The sequence below is a fragment of the Anas acuta genome, chromosome 13, assembly GCF_963932015.1.
Source record: "Anas acuta chromosome 13, bAnaAcu1.1, whole genome shotgun sequence".
Taxonomy (NCBI): Eukaryota; Metazoa; Chordata; class Aves; order Anseriformes; family Anatidae; genus Anas; species Anas acuta.
In genome coordinates, this window is record NC_088991.1 from 14,684,471 (window position 1) to 14,705,956 (window position 21,486).

Here is a 21,486-nt window from a genome sequence, read left to right on the forward strand (position 1 = left end):
GCTCACAAGGGGGTAGATAGCTCAACCATGTTATTGTCTGCCTTTCTACCTCCTTTCTCTCTCCAAAGCTGTAGCATTTGGAGATCACCTCTTTCCTTTTCTTCCCTCTGGGAGGTTATGTGATGCTGGTTACAAGGCAGCCTCCTGCTAATAATGTTTCCTGCATCGTGATGTTATTCCTTCAGTTGCTGTGTTTCTGGTAATTTGCACTTGTATGACTAGTATTATTTTACAGGAAAGTCAGGTCTTTATTTCAGAAATGGTTGCATTTAGGCCCCTGTAATTCCACTCTGAGACTTGAACCTTTTTCCAGAAAAGCATCCCTCTTTGCCCCAGACCTTGCTGTGATTACCTGCTGCAATATTGCTGCAGTTCAGCATCTTGGCAACAGAATCTATACAATGATCAGCAAACATAAAGTAAAAGCTTGCTGCCTCAATTAAAATGCATTTGTGACCATGGCCAGTATTAGAGGTTCACTTGCTGCTGTTTTTTATTTGTCTACTTGCCAGAAATAATTTTCAGTGTGCTGTATGTCTACAGTAATGCTTCCAGGTGCACTGTAGTGGTTGATCATGAAAAAGCTGCAAGTTTGCTTATTGTTATTGGTCTGTAAAGCTTGCTGAAGTCTGCCTGGGCTGATAACCTGGTGAGGAATCATCAGCTTCAACTGGAGCTATGGATCTGTGCAATGCTTTGATGGCCAAAGCACAGCCCTTGGATCATTTTCTTCCCAGTGCAGCTTCATAGATTTCAGTTGCCACCAGGTTTCTCAAACTTTCCTGCTCCCAAGGTCCTGGGTGAAATAAAAATACTGTTCATTCCTTATTTAGGACCAGGGTGGGAAAACTCAATGGTTTTCTAGTTTTTGCTCTTTACTCTTAAGTCAGCTTAATTTTTAAAAATATTTAGCAAAGAATCAAGAAGCACAGCTGGACTTGTTTCTGTGCCTTCCTGGATTCCCATGACCATTGGTCACACTGCACATTGAGCGGCTTCCAACAGCTGGTTATTTCCTATGTTGTCTTCTGCTGACAGTAATAAATTTAGCTGTCGGTGTGATGGTCTGGGAAATTGGCATTAATAGTGATTTTGAGAGGCTGGTTCCTTTCCTCCTGGGTCAGACCACCACTGGTACTTCACAGGCTTTGCTCCTTTTCCTTTATGATGTACTGGTCCTGCTACACATTGACACAAATTACTCAGTTGATTTGTGTTTGAACTCTGTCTTTTATACGTAACTTGTGAGTTATGCGTGAGCTGTTCGTGGCTTTTGTATGCACAATGACTCATCCCCTCCTGGACCATCTGTTGGGTTGAAATTTGCTCTTCCTCTCAAACAGCACATCTCTTAGCAAAGTCTCAGCCTTTGTGAGCAAGAAGCCAGCCGACAGCTGGGCACCTGTTCACAAAGCAGGGAGCTGCAGCTTGGGTGTCTCTTCGCCTTTGACACTGCAAAGTGATTTTAGGGCTCATAGAGAGCAACATGTAATAGTTGAAGGAATATGAACAGTGGCAATCAAGGAAGGCAAATACAGTCTTAAATAAGGTTAAATATAAAATATTGAAAAGATACTGTAATTATTCCAAATAACCAGTCATGTTATGTATATACTTGAAAATGATGTAGCAGGAATCACGAAGGAGAAATAGAAAAGGCATATGTGTGTGTGCACATATAGCAAGGACAAATAGGATCTGGTTACCTGAATGGTAGATGCATGAAATATTTTCATAAAAAGAAGTTTTGTCTGCACAGATAGGAAGGAACAATTTCCATTGTAAAAGGTTTTCTTCTTCTGTCAAGTAAGGGAGGTTTGAGAAAAATGACAATGACACCTGGGATTTATTGCCCAACTGCATTGAATGTAGAGCCCTCTTCAAGGTATAGTCAGGAAATAGAGCATGTGTGAATTACAAAACCATGATATCCTTCTCCCGTGGATTCAGCTAAGGAGATACCCCAAGGTTTCCCATCTCTACAATTATTTCTAATTCTTCATAACCTACTTGCTTTGGATTTTATTAAGGCAATATTAGCATGTATTCTTCAATCATTATGTTGTGATTCATGTGTTCTCAGGGCTCCTTCAAACCATTATCTAGAACTGGTTTTCCACGAGCCTGGGGATGTATTAAACTTTGCTGAAGTTATTACTCTGCTTTCTCATGGGCAGCGTGGGAGAGGACGTGCTGTACAGCTGTCCTGCCCCACATAAGTGCTGGTGTCAACTCCTTCAAAGATTTCTCCTTCTCTGCAAGTAATTTTAACGCATTATTTATTAAGTGTTAATAAGCCACATATTGGGCATCTGTGACTGTTAGGCAAGTTCTTTAAAGTGTTTAGCTTAAATATATGCAAAAAAATACAATTCAACAGTAGCTAATGGTGCACAAAGGGCCATCCTGAAATTCCAAAGTAACTTCTCAGTTTGCATGGAGACTCTGTCCTTTGCTTCTCCTCCTGACTGCTTGGGCAATGCCAGAAGCTCCTGAGCAGGTGGGAGTTAACTGTGCTTGGAAGTGAACTTGCCTGGATCCTTAATGACGCTTGTTTAAGGTGGCCAAAATGAGGTTCACAAAGGGTAAACGCATGGATCTCTAGACATAAGGTTTGTGAGGATTTTGCAAAAATGAAATTCACCTTTCCAGAATATACTTCTTTCCACAGCATGTACCTTGCTTGCGGGACCCACTGTTACTGCTGAGGTAATGTGAAAACCCCAACCTCAGCAGAATACAAAGAAAAACACAATAAAAAACATATTTTCTTCTGAGGTGTGCATATACATATATATAAATTTAGACTTTCAGGCATAACTCAAGTCTGCTTTGGAAGCTTGTTGTTCCACAGGATTGCTACTACATTCCTATGAACCACATGGACTTGGCCACTGCCTTAGCAAGGACACCAGACAAATGCCTCTCCAGACTAATTCAGAGCTACATTCTTATTTCCATGTGACCACAAAATAGAGACAGTTTTGTCAAAGTGTGTTAAAGCTGCTTGAAGTCATTGGTCTTCAGAAGTAAATGTGCTCCCAGGAGAAGTTATACCAAACCTCAGACCATAGCCAGTTTCAATGCAGTCCTTGGACAAACATCTCATGAACCACCTGCACTAAACATTAATGTTTTGTCCCTCTGGGAGACTCGCAGCCTGCCCTCCCTGGTGCACATCCAATGCCTGCAGTGTAGAAAGAAAAACCAGCACTGCAAAACCCCAAGTGTTCTGGGTCTGATGCAGCAGAGGTTACAGCTACGTGGACAACTTGAAGCCTGCGAGCAGCTATGCTGTGGGTGCAGATTCAGCTGTTCTGCAGCCTGGAAGGATGGAGCACCTGCATGGACGGAGCCACCACCTGCTGACTCACAGCTTATTTTGGAGGAGTTCCTTCTGCCCTGGGTTATCCTTCCCAAATTCCTTGCACAATGGGTGGGACAGCATTAGGAAAGCTGGCTAAGAGCTGCCTGGGGTGACCCAAACAGGATGGTCTGTTGGTTTTGAAGTGAGCTATATGATCTTACCTTGTTCTGCTTGCATTTTTTTTTTTTTTATTATTATTTTTTTAGCTGGGGATGCAATGACATGCTGGAAAAAGAAAGGGAAAACACAGGAAATATTGATATTCATGTTGCTTGACACTGATTTTTCTTCAAACCTTAACTCTAAAGAGCATAGCACACCTAATACAATACAGAAAAGCTACATCGGAACTGATGGCTGGGTCAGAGGCTGTGCAGCCTGATGCCTCCAACATTCTGATTTGCTGCATTATTTCAAAACTCCCTGACACACAAGGTCAGATGTTTGGCAGGTTACAGAGGAAGAAAGAGAGTAACTTTCAATTTCTAAAACACTATATCCAGTAACTAGGTGGGAAATCCACTGTGTGCTTCCTACTTCAGCCACGTGGATATGGAACATGTTGTACCATCCAGGTTTGGTTCATCAGACATCACTTATCTCTGTCTGCAAGAGTCAATGGCTGCTGTTGTCTTCAATAGCAGCAAGTACAAGCTAGCACTATGTGCTTTTTAAGAATACCATTCTTCATATGAGCAAACAATTCAGAATTGCTGCTTAGGCTATGAAATGCCCTTGGGCTTCAGCACAGGCAGTGCAGCAGCTGTGCTGGTCAGGGATACTCCCCCTTGCTTAGACTCTCTGTGAGAAGCGAGGATTTCTGTGAAAAGCACATCAAACTGTTTAGTGTTTTGCTATTTGCTTATAGTTCCTTCTGAGACTAGAAAAGGGAAAATAGAAGAGAAGCTGTGGATGCTCCGTCCCTGAAGCTATTCGAGACCAGGTTGGATGAGGCCCTGGGAAACCTGTTCTGGTAGGGGGTTTTGTGCTGAATGGTCTTTAAGGTTCCTTCCAACACAAGCCACTCTATGATTTAAGGGGAACAGGTTAGGAAAAATATCAGAAATTAATATAAAATTATCCTTTGTGAAATGGAATTAAAAATTATATTACAAAAGTAATTCTTATAAGAGTGAAACAAATTTTTAAATAAATTTCTGAATATCTAGGACTGAAGAAGGGAGAGCCTGCGGTACCTTGTTTTGTTTTTAAATCCAGGGCAGATGCTTCTCAGTCGTGCAAGGTGCAAGGCACTCGGCTCTCTCCAACAAGGCCACAATACATGTCACAGAACATCAGATCAGGTCCACAGATTTCATGCTCAGTCACTTTCTTGGATCAGACTGGAGCACTCAGTAGTCTGCCAGAAAAAAACACATTTCCATTGAGAGAGAAATGTTTGGGGCATTGTAGGGGCAAATTGCTGCTTTTTTTTTTTTTTAAATCCTGGAAAGTAGAACAGAGAATCCCCTATGTTCACCCCCTTGGATTCTTAGTGTGGAGTAACTTCAGTACTGTGTCTGATCTTGCTTCAGAAATCTCAAGTCCACATCCACCACGTGGAGGGCAGAAATTAAAATACAGGATAGGAGGTAACTACAGCAGAGATAGAGGAGTTATCTGGGAGAGGTATGGTCATTGACCCTGTAAGAAAGCAGGGTGCCTCAGTTCCAGCATGGATGGGTCAAACCCTTCTCTGTGCCTTGAGTCCTTTGTGTTAGTTGGACAGAGCAGCACCAAAGCAAGGCACAGAATGCAGAAACATCACTTGCTGGTGTGCAAACCTGTGTGTGACTCAGCAATGCCAGGGTTTGCTCAGTAATGATGGATTGCTCTGTGTTTCGAAGTACTTTTTTTTTTTTTTTTTTTTTAAATCTTTTAATTACCTTCTCTTCAGTATTGATCCTGTGCTCTTTTAGAAGCTAGATTCATCCCTTGCTTCTCAACAGAGGCAGAAAAGAAAACACTTGGAGTCTCAGGTGCTCTGCACTCCAGCAGCCACGTCTGCAGGGCTTGTTTTCTGCCTGACAGTTGGTCTGGGACTCCTGATTGTTTTATTTTTTTTTAGGGCTGTGATTTTACAGCATGTCAGGATCTTATGTCCAGCTCCCTTCTCTGCAAACCACTTGTGGACAGTTGACCAAGCATAAGTTTAATGTTTAAAAAAAAAAACAAAACAGTCATGAGATTCTGTTGCCAATTCTCCTGTCATTCCCCTGTCCTGTTTATTGCTTAGACTTGAAAAGCATAACAATTTTTGAAGGCTTTGCTTTTAAACTCTGCTCTTGTTTTTCCTCTGTGACTGTTTTGACAGACTTCTCTGATGTATATTTTAGTATAGGTTGACAGGAAGCTAATGAGAAGGCAGCTGTTTATTTACAGAAATATGGGTCCTATTTGTAAAATTATTTCCTGTTGAGAAAAACACTGCTTTCCCATTTCATTACATGCTTGGATTTCTTTATTTCTTTCTTTTCCTTCTCTCTCTCTCTTTTTTTTTTTTTTTTTTTTTTTTAATCTGTATTTCTTTACAACTTGATTTTACACCGTGTATCACTACAGACTTATAAAACAGCCAGTAAACTCTAACCGTACCAGTTCAGAGACTGTTATATCACACAAAAAGATTCGTCTGCTATTTTAGGTCAAGAAATGGATTTGCACAGCATAAAATAAGTTTATAAATAGCATTGGTGATTTATAAACTGATTAAGTCATCTAAATAAAGTTTGTTTATAATCTCTTAGGCTATACTTTGAGATATCTGTTAACTGATATACATGAAATAAAACTTTCAAACTTCTTTGTTCTTAGTTTTATACAGTTCTGTCTTTCATATAAATCTCAACCCTTGTTGTGTACTTAAGGCTGATTTTATCTGGGAAAAAAAATGACCTTCTGTCCTCTTCCTCCTTCCTCTTTGCAAGTGAGATGCTTTCCCATTAGCCCCATGGCAGCTCATGTACTGCTCCAGGAGTCTGAATGTGGTGGCGAAATCTGCCCTTATCATGCTGCACACTGACTTGTGTGGCAAGTCAGCCTGAGGAGTTTTCCTTACCTTGTTTTGAGCAGTACCTTTCCTACCTTGTTTATGGAGCAGTAAAATATCATGGTATCCTTCCCTTCATTTGGGCTTCCAAAGCCAAGTTTTCTACCCTGCCAGGGAATGGTCGCAATGATAGAAAGATCATATGGGACCTGACCACTCTGCAGCCACTAGGGATGTCTTGGATGTCAGCGCAACATTAGGTCTGTTATTTCCATAGTCTGCATTTCAGTAGCTGGGCAGTTTCCCACTAAATCTTGGAATCTCTGTCAATAAAAGAAAAGGGAGAAATGAATAGCTTCAGTAACAAATGTACCCTATTGGACAACTTATTGGCATGGCAATTGGTAAAACCTGGCTCTGTTCCTGTTCAAGACTTTGGACTATGTTTCAGTTTTTGATATACTTCTCTGAATGAAAATTACGGAAACCCATTACCTTGTCTACAGGGAATCAGTTTCTAAGACATCTTCTATTTGTTTACTTCTAGGTGAAATTTTACCAGGCTCCTTCTTCACCTCTGCATTTTTTTTTATTTTTATTTTTTATTTTATTTTATTTTATTTTTTATTTTTTTAGGAAAACCCATTCTCTTGCTTATGATTAGAGCTGAAAAATATGTCCCCCTTTTAGTAAGAAAAAAATAAAACCATTCGGAACTGTTCTGTGTGACTTTGGTGGGGGAGAAGGAGTTTCAAGATGAGTATTTTTAACCAACCAGAATGGGAAATCCAACCTAGAAGCATGTGTATGCTGGGACTCAGTTTAACCTCTCTGCTGGGCTGCACCAACAGCAGTGGCAGCGTGGGTGGCAGGACAACTGCTGGGCATGGCTCTTCCAGCGCAGCTCGTGCATTTGCATTCCGTTCACAGGAGCCGTGCAAAGGACTCTATGCTGCTAGAGGGTTGCAACTTGCCAAATTGTCTTGGCAGCCACATCCATGCAACCTATCCAAGAGGGGTAAATGAGAGCAGGATTTGGCCTGCTTTCTTTTGGTTAATCTCTCGTTTTAGAAGAGCTCTGTGTTTGTCTGGTTGGCACAGTGATGCTCAAGAGCTCCATTCTACTTGTTGAGGATGTTAGTAGTCTGACAGCAGCCTATAATTACTGTATGTCATGCAGAGCTGGTGATAGATATAGCAGCACTGGAATCTAGGGATTGCTGAATTCACGAGCCACTCGAGGGTATCTTAGTGAAATGATACTTGGTGTGACTAAAGCATGCAAACACTTCAGAGTGAGCTTTAAAGCCTGCAAATTGTCCCAATGAAGTAAATGGAAATATTAGTATACATGTACAAAAATATCTGTAGGTTTGGAGGCTTAAATATAATTTCAGTTTGAGAATTAGCTTACATTCATCTTGTAATGTTTTTGTTTACGTAATTATATGTGCTCAGGTTATCTTTCCCCACAAAAGTCAGTGTGCATTGTGGTGGTATTGTGTTATGCAGTAAGTGCATGTACTTGTGCCATTTAGGCCAGTTCTGTATTTGTGTAAGAGAAGCTTTGATAAATGCAGTTAATGCAGTGTTAACATGACCTTCAGTTTATACACTAGCCACATTTATTTTATTTCTAACTTAATTCAAGTTTTGGATCATAACCCTGTAAGGGCAGATGATGCAGGTCACTGAGGTCTGCTGACTGCTGTGGGAGATGCTGTATTAGGTCCTCATCAGCCTCTTCCACATTTCCATCTCAACAGCCATGTTACACTGGAGTGTTATTCTTTGATTAAGTCTTGATTTGTCTGGAAAGATGACTCACCTGTAACAAGCATATTAAATGAAGGACCTACCTGATTTGCTATTGAGAAATGCTCATAAATTCAGTAAAACCTTAATTCCACATTTACAAATCCTGATGTTTTCAGCTCTATAATCACAGTTCCCTGTTAATCATAGAAGTCTTGTAATTTCTTCGTGTATGAATGCAAGCAACTGTGCAAGGAGCCACAGGCTTGCTTGGTCTGCAGCAGGATCCTGCATATTCAGACATCATCTCTCCTCCTTGGCAAACCCGGGATTTTTATGTTTCTAAGGCCTTTAATGGAATAACACATCTAATAAGAGCATTACATCTGTCCCTGCTGGTGCCCTGACAAATTGGCCTGCTAGTGAATGGAAGAACTCAGTATCAGACAGGTTCCCAAACTTTCTCCTAGTCTGTATTTGGTAGTGTCCAGGTCTAATTGAAAGGAACATGGTTTCTGGAATCATTTTAATCCTGATGAAACCTTGAGGAAATTTGCTACTCTGTGAAACCAAATGAATCCCTCATCATTATAATGATTGTCCCCAAGGAAGCCTCATGATGAAGCAGGGCATATCGGTAGGCAAGAAGAGCAGTATGCCAGCTGATTCTTGTTGGCACACATCTCTGCAGGCACTGACACAGGGAAACAAAGTTTTTCCTAGCTGTGCTTTGTGTGTACGTTCCTGTATAGCCAAATTCTCAGTTTTGGTTGAGGTGGTCTTCTGAATGATTCAGTAAAATAGAAGAAGTAAAGAGAACAACAAGGTCATTTCACAAGCGAAATTCCCTGAAGGTTAACTCTATTCTATATCTTTGTAGTTTTAGAGAGAAAAAATAAAAATAATTAAAAAAAAAAAAAAAAAGACTAAATCAGATTTTTGGGGAAAAAGGATTTGGTATGCACTTTCCTGTGTAGGTTTGAAGAAGGCCAAAGGCAGTGGGTATCAATTCCAAGGTGGGGGAAAATAGGCGAAATCACTGACCAAAGTACTCTGGATCTTCAGTGGCTGTGTTTAAGTCTGTTTTACAGATTTAGTAGAAGGCAAGGTTCATGCAGTCAAAGCTATGCAGTAAAAGGAGAAGAAACACCATAGTGTAAGATATGTGCATCCCTGTTCTGTGTTACTTAACAATATCATGTCTGAGGAACTTTTTTTATTTTTGGGGGGTGGGGGACGGGGAGGAAGGTTAAGAAAGTGAAGAGACCGACAGCTAAAGGACTGATGTTTGTTGTATGTAATTACTAACTTGCACCCATATGTAGAAGCACAACAAACAAGTGTGTTTTTCCTCCAGCAGTATTCCTGGAGCTAGCACTTAGTATGATAGTTTCTTACAGAGACAGGGAGTGGCAGCTTTTATACCAAGCATATGAAGGATTTTCCCCTCACTTGGCACATGCAAGCTCAGTTAGACTCAAAGTGATCCTAGGGTAATGACAGAAGCAGATGCAAAACAAGAAAATCAAGGGAAGTGCTTTTAACTGTAGTGATCTAAAGTGTGAAAGATGAATGATACATAGATTGGCATTGTTTGCTGAAGTCAATCACTGATTCCACTGAAGATTTTATTGAAGAGAAATCCTGTGTGCCCTGTGGAAGCCCCCTTCCCTGTGCAGTGCCAGGAGCCTGGGCTACCCACCTAGTGGCAGCAGGTCCCTTGAGTACCCTCTTTGTCTGAGTTGCTGTCGCAGCCCAGTTTTAATAGCCTCTGTGCAAGAGTTAGTGACATCTGCTCCCATGGCAGAGGACTCCCACAGACAAGAGGTGGGGAGATGGAGTGATTCCTTTTTTTTGGCTCAGCTCTGTGTTGGAGAAGAGAAACAACCTGAAAGCTAAGGCACTGCTTCGGCTATAAAAAGGTGTCCAGGGAGGGCTGTTCTTCCCTTTATGTGACCCCACAGCCACATCAAGGACCAGGGTGGCACCGCATGTAGTATTGCCCTGTGTGCGGATGTCTCCTTGTGTCATCTTTCCACAGCCCCAGCCTGGTCCTGTTGCAGCAGCCATGGGATGAGCCCTTCTCACCAATCTCTGCTGCCCCAGATTAGCAGCTCTGGAGGCTGATCAGGGGCCAAAGTAATTTTGACAGGGTCTTCTTCATTCATCTTGCTCCAGCTTCATTTGATGGGTTGCACAGAGGCCCCACTGCCTGCAGCCTCATCCGTATTCATAACTGTGATAGCTTCACACTCACAAAAAAATGGAATAGCCTTCTTCCACAACCTTTGATAGATACAGTATATGGCTCCATTTAATTCTGACAAGGCAGAAAGGCAGATAAGACACAGTTTACAAGCTAGTGGCAATCTTCTGTTGATTTGGTTTCTGTTGATTCTGGTTTCTGCCTTTTGACCAACTATTACTTTCCGTTGTGATAATTAAAGTACATTTTTTCATTCTGTGGCATGAGGCCATGATTTTCTGTGCAGGATACACTGAGTTCCCACATCACATGGGAAACTATTGGGAAATCCATAATTGCAGAGCTTTGGCAACCTTTAAATATTTCCATGGTTACTGAGAGGAAGGACTTCCCCATTGGTTGATGCACTAATTATTTCAGTGACAAAGAGGAACATGATTTTTGAAGTTGTTTGTTAATGTATTATTTGTAGTACCAACTTAATTTTGCAGCACAGTTCAATTTCCATATTCACTATTTATTGGTTTTCAAAGCTGATTAATGAGAGGCATTAAAACTTTAGCTAATACAGCCAGTGCATTGATGTGGAAAACTTTACTGCTTCTACTTTTCTGTTACTTTCAAGTAATGAGGAAAGCCAGACTCAGCACTATTCGATTTCACTGGGTTTTGTGTCTGGATTTCACGCCTATGCCTAAAGCTGTGTTTTTAGTGATACAAAAACACCACGAAAAGAAAATCTGGAGTTATAACAAGCAACTGTAAGTCTGTACCTTTGGTATATTCATGTGGAAATGAATATGCTGAGAGCTGGTGCCCAGCTGATTATATTGGTATTTTCAGAATTTGCTTCTCATAGTTAACAAGGGCCAAAAGGTGCCTGTGGGCAGGCTGGAGTGATGCACAAAGAGGGCAAATGATTGTGTATGTATATTTACGTAGGAGGATGCTGAGACTTCTCTTCTAGAGGTTTTCCATGGACAAAAGAGGGCAATGTTGACTGATTAAGTAACTCATGAAGCGTTGCCCAGTATTGCAGCAGTGAGGATGTGACATTAGCTCTGGAAAGAGCACCAGCTTGTAAAACTTGCTCTGTGGTTGTTTGTGCAAGGGATGTGAAATGATACTTGCTCTTGGAAGCCACATTCCTTTTGTGCTTTCTAATTCCTAATTTCTAATTTCTAATTCCTCTTATCTTCTTCAAAAGGTGCCTACGTAGAGCAGAGGTAGAGTGTACCTATGCCAGATGACCTCCTGGTGTATTTAGAACTTTTGCCTGACTATTACTAGAGTTAAAGATTTAGAACTGGATATTTTTGCCATTTTTGGGGGGCCAATTTTATGTCTAACACAGCTTGATGAACAAATCTTCAAATTTGTATTCTTCACAAAATCTCAGCATGTGTGTTTTCTCCAGGGAAGTTAAAGTAAGTATTAACGTCAAACTGGATTTGAATTGAAAGCATCACACAAGATCTGTTTTAAAGGATAATGCTTCAGTGTTTTTTTTTTTTTCCCTTTTTCCTTTTTTTTTTTTTTAACCTAACCCCTGCTACTGACTACTCACAGTCCAGAATTAGGACAGCTAGGCATTTTCTGGTTGAAAAAGCTTAAATACAGCCATCTTCAGTGTGTTTCTGTGCTAATGCTATGGGTACATGAATAGAGGCAAGACTCAGGGCACAAACCTGGAGCAATTTGCACTGTGGCAGCTGCAGACAAAGAGACGGGCTATGTGTTGAAAGGTGGACACTTGAAAGTGTGTCAGATTTAGCCAGGATACAACCCAGGGGGCACAGTTAAATGGGGGGGCTGTGTCACAGATTGATTTATTGTTTAATTGGGACAGCTTCTCTTGTCAGGGGTTAACTCATTCACTGGCCTGAGGCCTGCTCTGCAGTATGTTGTTGTGGATTAAGAAGCCAAATGTTCCCTTGCCTACTTAAACAAGCCCTCCTTATCCTTGCTAAGGCTGGTGCTGATGTTAACAGTGTACTAGCCTCAGGACAGTAGTAAAACAAAGCGTAGTGTGAACATGGGGAACTTCTTGTTGGCTATGACCACTTTTTATAATGGACCTTGGATAAAATGGGAAGGTGGGGATCCTGTATTTTAAGAGTTTGGGGTACATGCAAGGTGTTTTCCTATTGCATGCTGGCTGGCTAAATTGGGGTGCACCTTGCCCTTGCCAAAGAAGAGGTGCAGAAGGATTGTTGCTTCTCCTGCAATGCAGTGCTGACCCTGATGGACAACTTTGTCCCAGATACTTGTTCAGGTTGGCCCACCACACTGTCTTCCCCAGGCAGCTATGAGCCCAGAGACCTTGACTGGTCTGGACTGGGCACCAGTCTCCACGTGCCCCAGTCCCAAGATGGTGGTTACTTCTGGTCCTCCAACAAGGTGGGGAACCACTGGATTTAGAGATGCTTCTCTTGCTTGGTCGTAGCAGAATTTTCATCCACCTGGAAGACCCTGAGCTGGGCATCAAGTTGCCTCTTGGTCCACCTCATTGTGGAGAGGAATTTGGGCAATCTCCCCTCTTCCTTTCCTCCAGCCCGTGTGCTGACAGTAGCTGCTGGCTTCATCTTGTGTTGATGCAATTTAGGATGACACAGAGCAGCCCCATGCAAGATTAATGAAAATGTTCTGTAGTCCCTTCAGGTCCTTCTGGTGAGGTAATGTAATGTAGATTGATTTGCACCGTTCCTTTCGCCTGTCCTTTTTTCACAGAGGCTTTGACAGAATGGCAGGCTTGCTTGTCTGCTTTATTTATTTGTTTCGGATGGGGGAGGAAGGATGTTAAATATCCCAATTAGTAGCTTTTACTTCGGGGATGTTTTCTTACAGGCCAAAATTTCCATCCTTGATTTTTTTTTTTTTTTAATTTGGTCTCCTTGTGTTCTGCTGTGTGTAAATAAGCATAGGTACATAATCACTTAAAATTTAGGGTTACCTTTCCATGGGACAGGTAATTGAGAGGCATAGCCCATTTTATGTACTTGTTAGCTGAAAATGTCATGGGAGCAGTGGGTCTGGTGGCCTCTGCATGGCAGTAATCACTGTAAGAAGTGGAGTCCATGACAGGTATGCCCACAGAAACTTGGGCATTTTGGACAAAGGAGGGCTTTCTTCCATGTGTACAAATCACTCTGTGGACCAGCTCTGCATTTTACCGTCCTCCTGCTCTATTATTACAGTGTCCTTGAAGACCTGCTTTTCTGCTGACCCCACAGCATCTGCATTCTTGACAGTGCCATCCTGGTAGTGAATGTGGCTTTGCTTTAATTTTGTTGACGTGGTCTCTCCTTCCATCTGCAGCACCCTGGGAACAAGGCTTTGCCCTGGGGAACTGCAAATCTGGACAGAGAAGAGGCATGCAAGGTGGGGCAGAGGCAAGCTTTTGAATGGACAGTCCTCCACTTGTGATTAAACCCCTTGTTGAGTCTTGATCTGAGTACCAGCAGTTGTTTACTGATGATGCAGGGGCAGCAACTGGAGCTTTCAGGCACATGAGCAGGGAATGGGAGCTGCTTGGCCCAGGCAGTACTCCCTGTAGCCCATAATCTTTGCTTTTCTTTTAGCTGGTGCCGCTGGTTTGTAACCATTTAATGACAGCAGCCAAGGCTGCTAGTTGTGACCAGCAGCCATGCTCAGTTGCTTCCTGGATACAAGCCAGGCTTCCCGCAATTATCTCAGCATCCCCAGAAGCATTAATATTGCTTTCTGCTTTTTAGAAACCACTATAAAATTTTATTAGAAAAACTTTCTTTTTAATTGCCCAATTGTTTCAATGAGACTGCTTTTCCACTGGTCTGCATCACTTTGTCATAAATGGTTAAGAGTTATACGTGGCTCTTTCCTTCTGCTTTTTTTTTTTTTTTTTTTTCTTTAAATAACTTTAAGATCAGATTCAGGAGATTTTTGTCACAGCAGTGGCCAAGTCTGCCTTGTGAAAAGAAAACAGTCTGTTGAAATAGGCCTACTCTCACCCTCCTGGATACTGCTCTGCCAGTGCTTCCTTGTGAACATCAGTTCCTATGTTTTTCCCCTTCCTTGCTCACAGGATTTTCTAGAATGTTATGGTCAAAAATCTTCTTCCTACCTCTTGAGTCTGTTTTCAGTGTTTATTTAAAACACTCCTCCTTTTAGCAGCTATATGGAAACTACAGTGTGAGACAACTCATTATAGCGTGATGGAGGGGTATGGACATATGTATGCACCAGACTCACATATGAACAAACCTAGAAAAGGAACGGTGAGGCAAGAAATAGTACGGCAAAGAGAAGTGGGAGAACAAGCGACTGTCAGATGTTTCAACCCCCACGGAAGAGAAATGGCACCACTACAGTTAGTCACAGCTGTAACTCTTGTGCCAGTCCCTAAGGATGAGGAATCCCCATCACTCTATGTGGTTGATCCAGCAGCATTGCAGAAGGTATAGGAGCCATGAGAGGGACCCCGGTTACCTCAGAGTAGTTAAGAAAGTTGCTGGGAAGAGGTAATTTTGGTTCCAAAGCTGTGTGTGTTTATGCCCACAGTAGGAAAATTTCTTTTTCAGTGATGAAATTAGAAGATGTCTTCTCCTGCTATAACAGGTCTGAATTCTCCTCAGGGGGAGAGGGGGAGCGGAGCAAGGGAAGAGCCTTGGGTTGCATTTGGAAGAAGGGAAGACTTCCAAATGCAGCTGGGGCCCACTGGGTTTCACTGCTTCTGAAATGTACTTCCCTAAGCCTGGCAGTCATCTTAAAGACAGCTTACCTGAACAAGAATAATTCACTTCTAGAACTAGTTTAACGTTAGATTTATTTATTTATTTATTGTTTATATTTTTGGCTGCTACAATATCTTGCAGCAAGCAGTTCTATGATTTAATTACAGGCTTTGATGAGTGTCATTGCCTTTTGTTTGCTCTAAACCTGCTGCCAGGATGGACTTTTCTTGAGATAGCAGATGTTTCATAAGATTAAGGAATCCCCAAAATACTTTTAATGTTGTCCTTGCATTTTTGGTTGGAGATAGGAGTTTTGCAGAACTGATGGATACAGCCAAGTGAGGACTGTGAAGGCCGCCAGTGGCAGCTGCTGTCTGTGCACAGAAAGCCAGTGCCTGGATGAGGCACAATGACATTTTCCATTCGATTATGTGGGGGCAGCAGCACCTGCGGGAGCTGTTGCCATGGCAATGTGATAACAGTAGCACATCCCAAGGGAAGTCCCTCTGTGGCATCCCAAGTTGCCCCCTTGCCTCCTGCTAATGCCAGGGCTGCTCTTGAGTGCCACAGCAATAGCGGCATATATTGCTAACAAACACACAAAACCAAAGCAAATCTACCCAAAGCGGGAGGCACCTGTGGGATGCAAGTGTGGATTGTGCTTGGAGCAAAGTGCAAAATACTCTAAAGCACTATCGAGGCTGAGAAGTCAGTAGAGAAAGCTGGGTGGACAGAGATAGAGCTGTGGCTGACCTACTGCTTTTTCCCTGGCTGTATGACCAGCACCTAGCACAGTGTGTATCCTTTCCTGGCCAGCAACTCTTTGAATTTTGCTTTCCTGGAGCGTTTGTACCAGGCCAGCTTGAATGCACTGGTGTGCATGGGATGGGAACATAAACAGAGGCTGAAACCAACTTTTTGAAAAAGGGCATTGTAGAAGAAAAAAGCTGTATTTGCTGAGAGCTGAACTGTAACTGCTACATTTAGGCAAGTGTTTTAAAGCAGTCACAGTGTTATTCTATGTTACTTGATGACCACTTTGTTATAGGGTGGACTTTGCCAATAATATTAGCACATGTTCTGCAGTTCTGGATGCTGGCTTAATCTCAAAGGAAACTAATCCATTTCAAGAAGCAAAGTGTTGCTTTCATTGTATGCTCCAAATCATCACTTTTCCTTTTCTCAGTGTGAGAATCTGAGCCTGCCACTGTGTAATTTAAGTGACTAAGATCGCTTTCACTGTTGTCAGCAGTTCCAGGTTTCATCAAACAGTTACTTTTTGGTGTGGGAAATTTAGTATTCACATTGTCATGCTGGGTGCAAACTTCCATGCTAAAATACAGCTTAATGTAGCAAAAGTGTGTTCCAGCTGTCCCGCAAGTAGTTTCTGCACCACTCTAGACTGTCCAATACAGGGAATGGAAAGGGCATGCACAGATAGAGTCAGCCTGTAAATGGGAGGAAAATATCAAGAATTGAGTTTGCAGGATCCAGTAGAGCGCACACAGGGACTGGCATAGTTTCTTTTTCCTGATCTCACTCTGGCTTGGACACAGTCGCTTATTGATGATTCTTTACGGAGGGATGAATTGCATCCTGTACACATAGTGAGGAATTTGGGACAGTAATGCAATCAGAGATCTGCCCATTATTTTCTTGTTTCTCACACAATTATTCTAACCATGACTTTGCTAGTCTGCAAGTGGCAACTGCAGAAGGTACTGGAAATTTGTGTGTATCTGAGCAGGAGAGGTCTTCCCTTCTTCATTATTAATTTACTACCGAAGAAAACAGGACAAAAGCAGTTATTAGTGACATTTCCCTGCCAGTGATGGCATTATCTCACCATCCTCCAGACAAATGTCACAGATGTCAGATTGCTTCTGCTTAGCAGAGGCAGCCCTCTTGAGTCAGAGATTCAGGTCCTTGTCAGGAACAGCAGGCACTATCAAATGGGAGGTGGGTGGAAATTTATGAAAATGTTGGAAAGAGACAGAAGGCTGATCAGTCCAGGCTGCCAGGGTGTTTGAGCATGTAGGATCCCTGATCACCCCACTGTATTCATAGAAAGTGATGCTGCAGTGACTATCATACAAATGCCTCCATTGGAGAGAAATTGCAGTGCAAGCAATTCCTGATGGGAGCCAGACTTTACTTCACCTGGCACAACAGTGTGTGAAATTGAGCATTTTAATTAATGGAGCTAAAAAACTGACAGAAAACACACAAAATGTTTGCCAGTAATCAGAGGTGGATCCTAGTGAGGACTTGTCACCTTCCTGGGCTGGCAGTGACTGGCGAGGGTGTTGTTCTCTGTAGAGCTGCAGCTGCTCACTCTTCCCAGCTCCATGCAGGGATGCAGCAGTGCTCTCCTGCCTGTCAGTACCGTCAGGTCCAGGGGAGAGACCCTGCAAGAGGCAGGTCATGGTATCCTAAAAGCTTCAACAAAGCTGTTTCTCATCAGGGCAAGCTAATGGCAAAATGCATCAGACCAAAATACTCCAGCATCAGCATGGGCAGGGCAAGTGATCAGCTCTACCCTGGGCTATGGTGAACATGCACCTCGTGGGGCAGACATTTCTGCTCTCAGTTGCTTTCCTTGTTCTCTGGACAAACCCAGGGGAAGTTCACATATTGTGGAGTGCAAAAACAACAATTCAGCAAGTTTTTTCTCTGCACAAATCCTATCACTTTTTCCAGGCAAGCATCTCCCAGGCTATGGTTAGTGGAGTATTTCTAGGTGGGTGTATGCGAGAGCAGAGTTTGACCCGTGATTCTTAAGTCAGCCTCAAATGGGAATCTGGAGGAGGAGGAGGACAAATGGAGACAACACTTCAACTTTCCTTTGGAAAATTTACTTTTTCATAGAGGATATTTTCTCTGCTCCTTCCCTCCTTCCTTCTTCCCCTCTTTCCCTCCCTCCCCCCCCTCTCTTTCTCTCTCTTATTTACGTAACTGAATTTGTTGTTACACAAAAGTTGAGCTCTGTTTGGAAAGGGACACTTGGCAAACATACCTGATTACATTGAACTCAAAAGAGGTGACTCACAGGCTTAAGATATTTCCAGGAATCAAATGCAAGGTAGAAAAATGATATGATGCTTCTTATACCATAGAATAAAAGAGTAACCTTTCTGCCTGAGGGCACTTTTAGAAAACCAGATAAAACCTGAAGTCAGAAACATTTAAATCAAAAACTCTGGCTCGAGGTTTCCTTCCATTTTCTGTGCTGTAGTTTCTGAGGAAAAGACTAGATTCTGAGAATCAATTCACTTCCAGCCACAGAGATATTTGAAGCTTATATTAAGTTAGCCAAAATGCTTCCTCCACACCCCTGCTGGAGAGGTCCCTAAAGGTCTGAATCCTTGTGGGAGGCAGGCTTAAGCAGATGAATTAGGATGACTGAAAATAGTCATTGGTAGGACTTGCCAACGAATGTATGAATATTAAAATAGTGAGCCCAAGACCTGAGGAAATATTCTTCCTGAAGTGCAATGCTTTCTAAGGGATTTTTAGCCCCAGAGGTGCTGTGCTCATGGATGCAGCCATGGTACTGCTGACCACATTGTTTGCAGTGACCTGAGCCCTGGGCTGCCCTTGCTGAGGGCACAGCTCCCCAGTTCAGCAGAGCACGGTGGGGAGACTTGTAGGGAAGGAGAGATCTGTTGGGAAGGGGAGGCATACATCTCCCTACATTTCCACCCCCACTCCAGCATGAGGCTGGGTGTACCAGTCTGGCTGTGCTTCACTGGACAAGACGAAGGGAGCATTTCTCTCGTCCCCTCCAGTACGGCCAAACTACCAGCAAGCCCCTACTCCTCCACGATGACTGGGGACAGACTGCTTAATGCCCCATTTAAACATATTTCATTTCCCTTGGTTGTTCTAACAGCCGTACTACACATGGGCATGCTGGGATGGCAAGAGCTGCTCTGTTGTTACAGTGACATTTGAGAAAAGTTGAAGAAACTGGCTCAATTGCTAAGCATTCTTTCTGCTTCTGGGAAGACTTAAATAAATAAATAAATCATTTGAAATCACCCACTCATCAAAGAAAGAACAATTCATATTTGCAGATCTTTGTGGTGGGGAAAGATTTTATAGCAAATGCATGAAACGTCATTACAACTGATGCTTTCCTGCTAGGACTCAAAACTAAAAATAATTTACAACCTACAACGCATCCTGTTGACAGAGAAGACAATTTTTAATCCTTTGTATTTCTATTTTGGAACAATTATAGAACCTTACATTTGAGAGGATGATGTGACTGTTTTTCATATGGAAACACCATTTAATTAAGATTTAAACAGATGGCTAACAGGAATGGTATTGTAGGCTTCATCAAAGTAAAATCTAAAGGGCACAATAATATTTCCACTTCAAAGTGGCTTGTTTTGATTCCTACCAATAAATAAATTAATTTCACATGTCAGAGAAAAACATTTTCTCTGTACAATTAATGTTTTGCTTCTTGTGTAGTGAAGTGTAGATCACAAAACAGGTACCATTTGTACCCCCAAAGCAGATAAATACCTACCAATTGAGCAAATATGCAATACTTGAAATCTAGCAATAATGACAGAAAAAGAACAACAGCAAAAAAATCTATTCCTCATAACTGGGAAAAATCTCTGCCTGGTAAGAGTGGGCTTGCAGGAAGCACACCCTCCTCTCTGCAAACACGAACGATGCCTTCTTGCCCCATTGCCTCCTGCCATCAGCGTGCCCAAGCCAGTTTAGAGATTGCTCAGCAAAGCAAAGAGGACACTTATGAGATAAGGAAAATGAGAGCAGCAGTGCTCTTATCTCCCTTTATTCAGGGAAGCAAAGGAAACTTGGTGGTTTAACCTAAGTATGGGACTGCAAATGTATAAACAGAAGTCAAACAAGGAAGCATCTGTCATCTGTACCATGTGCTGTGCTGTGCACCCACTCTTTGCACTTACCTGCTTGCAGAAAACCCGTAGAAGGAGAAAAGTGAGTGCAGCATCTTTTTGTAGTTGGGACTTATGTATTTTTCCTCTACAGCACAACTCAGCTGAAGAGGCGCCATCATGAAACCTGCATTAAATGTTTCACATTGAAAAAAGAGAAAGCACCATATCTAAATCAAATTGAAATGAATTTTCTGGAACTTCTTAGTGCAAAGCATTTTTTTGATAAGAAAACTTGCCTATCGAAAAGGAGAGGCTGTGCTGGCCCTGCAGCTCACCTCCAGAAGGTGAGAGCAGTCCTGCTGAGATAAGTGCCCTATTTCTGGGCATGGCTCGGCAGCAAGTCCGACTGCAGCCCCAAGAGAAGATTCTAGAAAGCAAAGGTCAAGCAGATAAAGCAGCGGTTTCAGAGCCGTCACTCTCTCCAGTCTATCTGTCACTGTGTTCTTCATGGTCACATGCAGGTCAAGCACAAACTAGAGTTCAAAATTCACTCTGCTCCAGCAGGAATGCATTGGGCATTAGTTTCATCCAAAATAGCTAAAATTTAGTTTCCTCGGTAGCCTGCAGGAAGAAATCAGCTCTGCTGGTGGGTCTTTCTGCCCACACATTTCTCCCCGTTAACTTCCAAGGGAGTCTGAACAATTCAGCCTATACCAAAGCCCTGGTGCACCCTGGCCTCTCGCCAGTATTTTTTTTTTTTTTTTTTGCAGACCCCCAGAAGTGGAGCTGCTTGCCCAAAAGATGTTGTCGTCCAAAGATACCCCACGAGTAGCTGAGGAACCTGTGGATCAACAGCAGAGCTGGGAACGTGAGCTAAATCTGAGGCTCTTCAGGGATATACTCTGTGAAATATAACAATAGAGGTAAGTATCACTTGAGACATCCCATTTATAATTAGCAGTTTGCTAAAGACAGGAAGGTTTTCCCTGTGCAAGACCTAATGTCATTAAACTTAAACCTGGCAAACATCAAAGTTACTGGAAACAAAATCAGCCTTGTCTGGGAATACAGTCTACTGCCTCAAAGCGTTAATTTCCCAAAACGTACAGGCAACAGGCTCAGAAAGTGTGATTAGAAAACCCAGCCAGACTTAAAAAGAAGTTCTTTCACCCACAGAGGCCCAAGCTCATAAGCTGCTCCTATCAGCTTGGTGTATTTAATAGCTTCATTGCTCAAAGTGATAACCAGACCATGTTGAATTTAATGTGGGACCATAAAAGTCTGAAGGAAAATTAGCAACATCTAATCCCACCGCTGTTGCTTTTGCTTGATTTTTCTCAGGGTAGCTGTGGGAGCTTTTTGTCCTGTTGGTTGTTCCAACCATGTTGTCACCTATCCCCCTCTCCTGTCCTTGCATGGTTTTCCTCCAGCCATTTTCCTATTGTCACCCACGGAAGAGTTGTCTCACAGGACTCCAGTCATATCAGCATCTCCAAGATGTTTAACAGTAGAAGTAATGTGAATATGGCTTAAAATTAAATAGTTTATGATAGGATAATTTAACATACTATAAAGAG

The 21,486-nt window shown here is 42.3% G+C and overlaps 1 long non-coding RNA gene across 1 annotated transcript in view; it reads left to right on the forward strand.

Moving 5' to 3' along the window:
• The window catches only part of LOC137863506 (uncharacterized), a 64,086-nt gene that overhangs the window by 3,702 nt on the left and 38,898 nt on the right, over window positions 1-21,486 (forward strand). Inside the window, exon 2 of the long non-coding RNA XR_011100926.1 lies at window positions 20,680-20,832. This is a non-coding gene — a long non-coding RNA (uncharacterized lncRNA). The remainder of the gene's footprint in view (window positions 1-20,679; window positions 20,833-21,486) is intronic.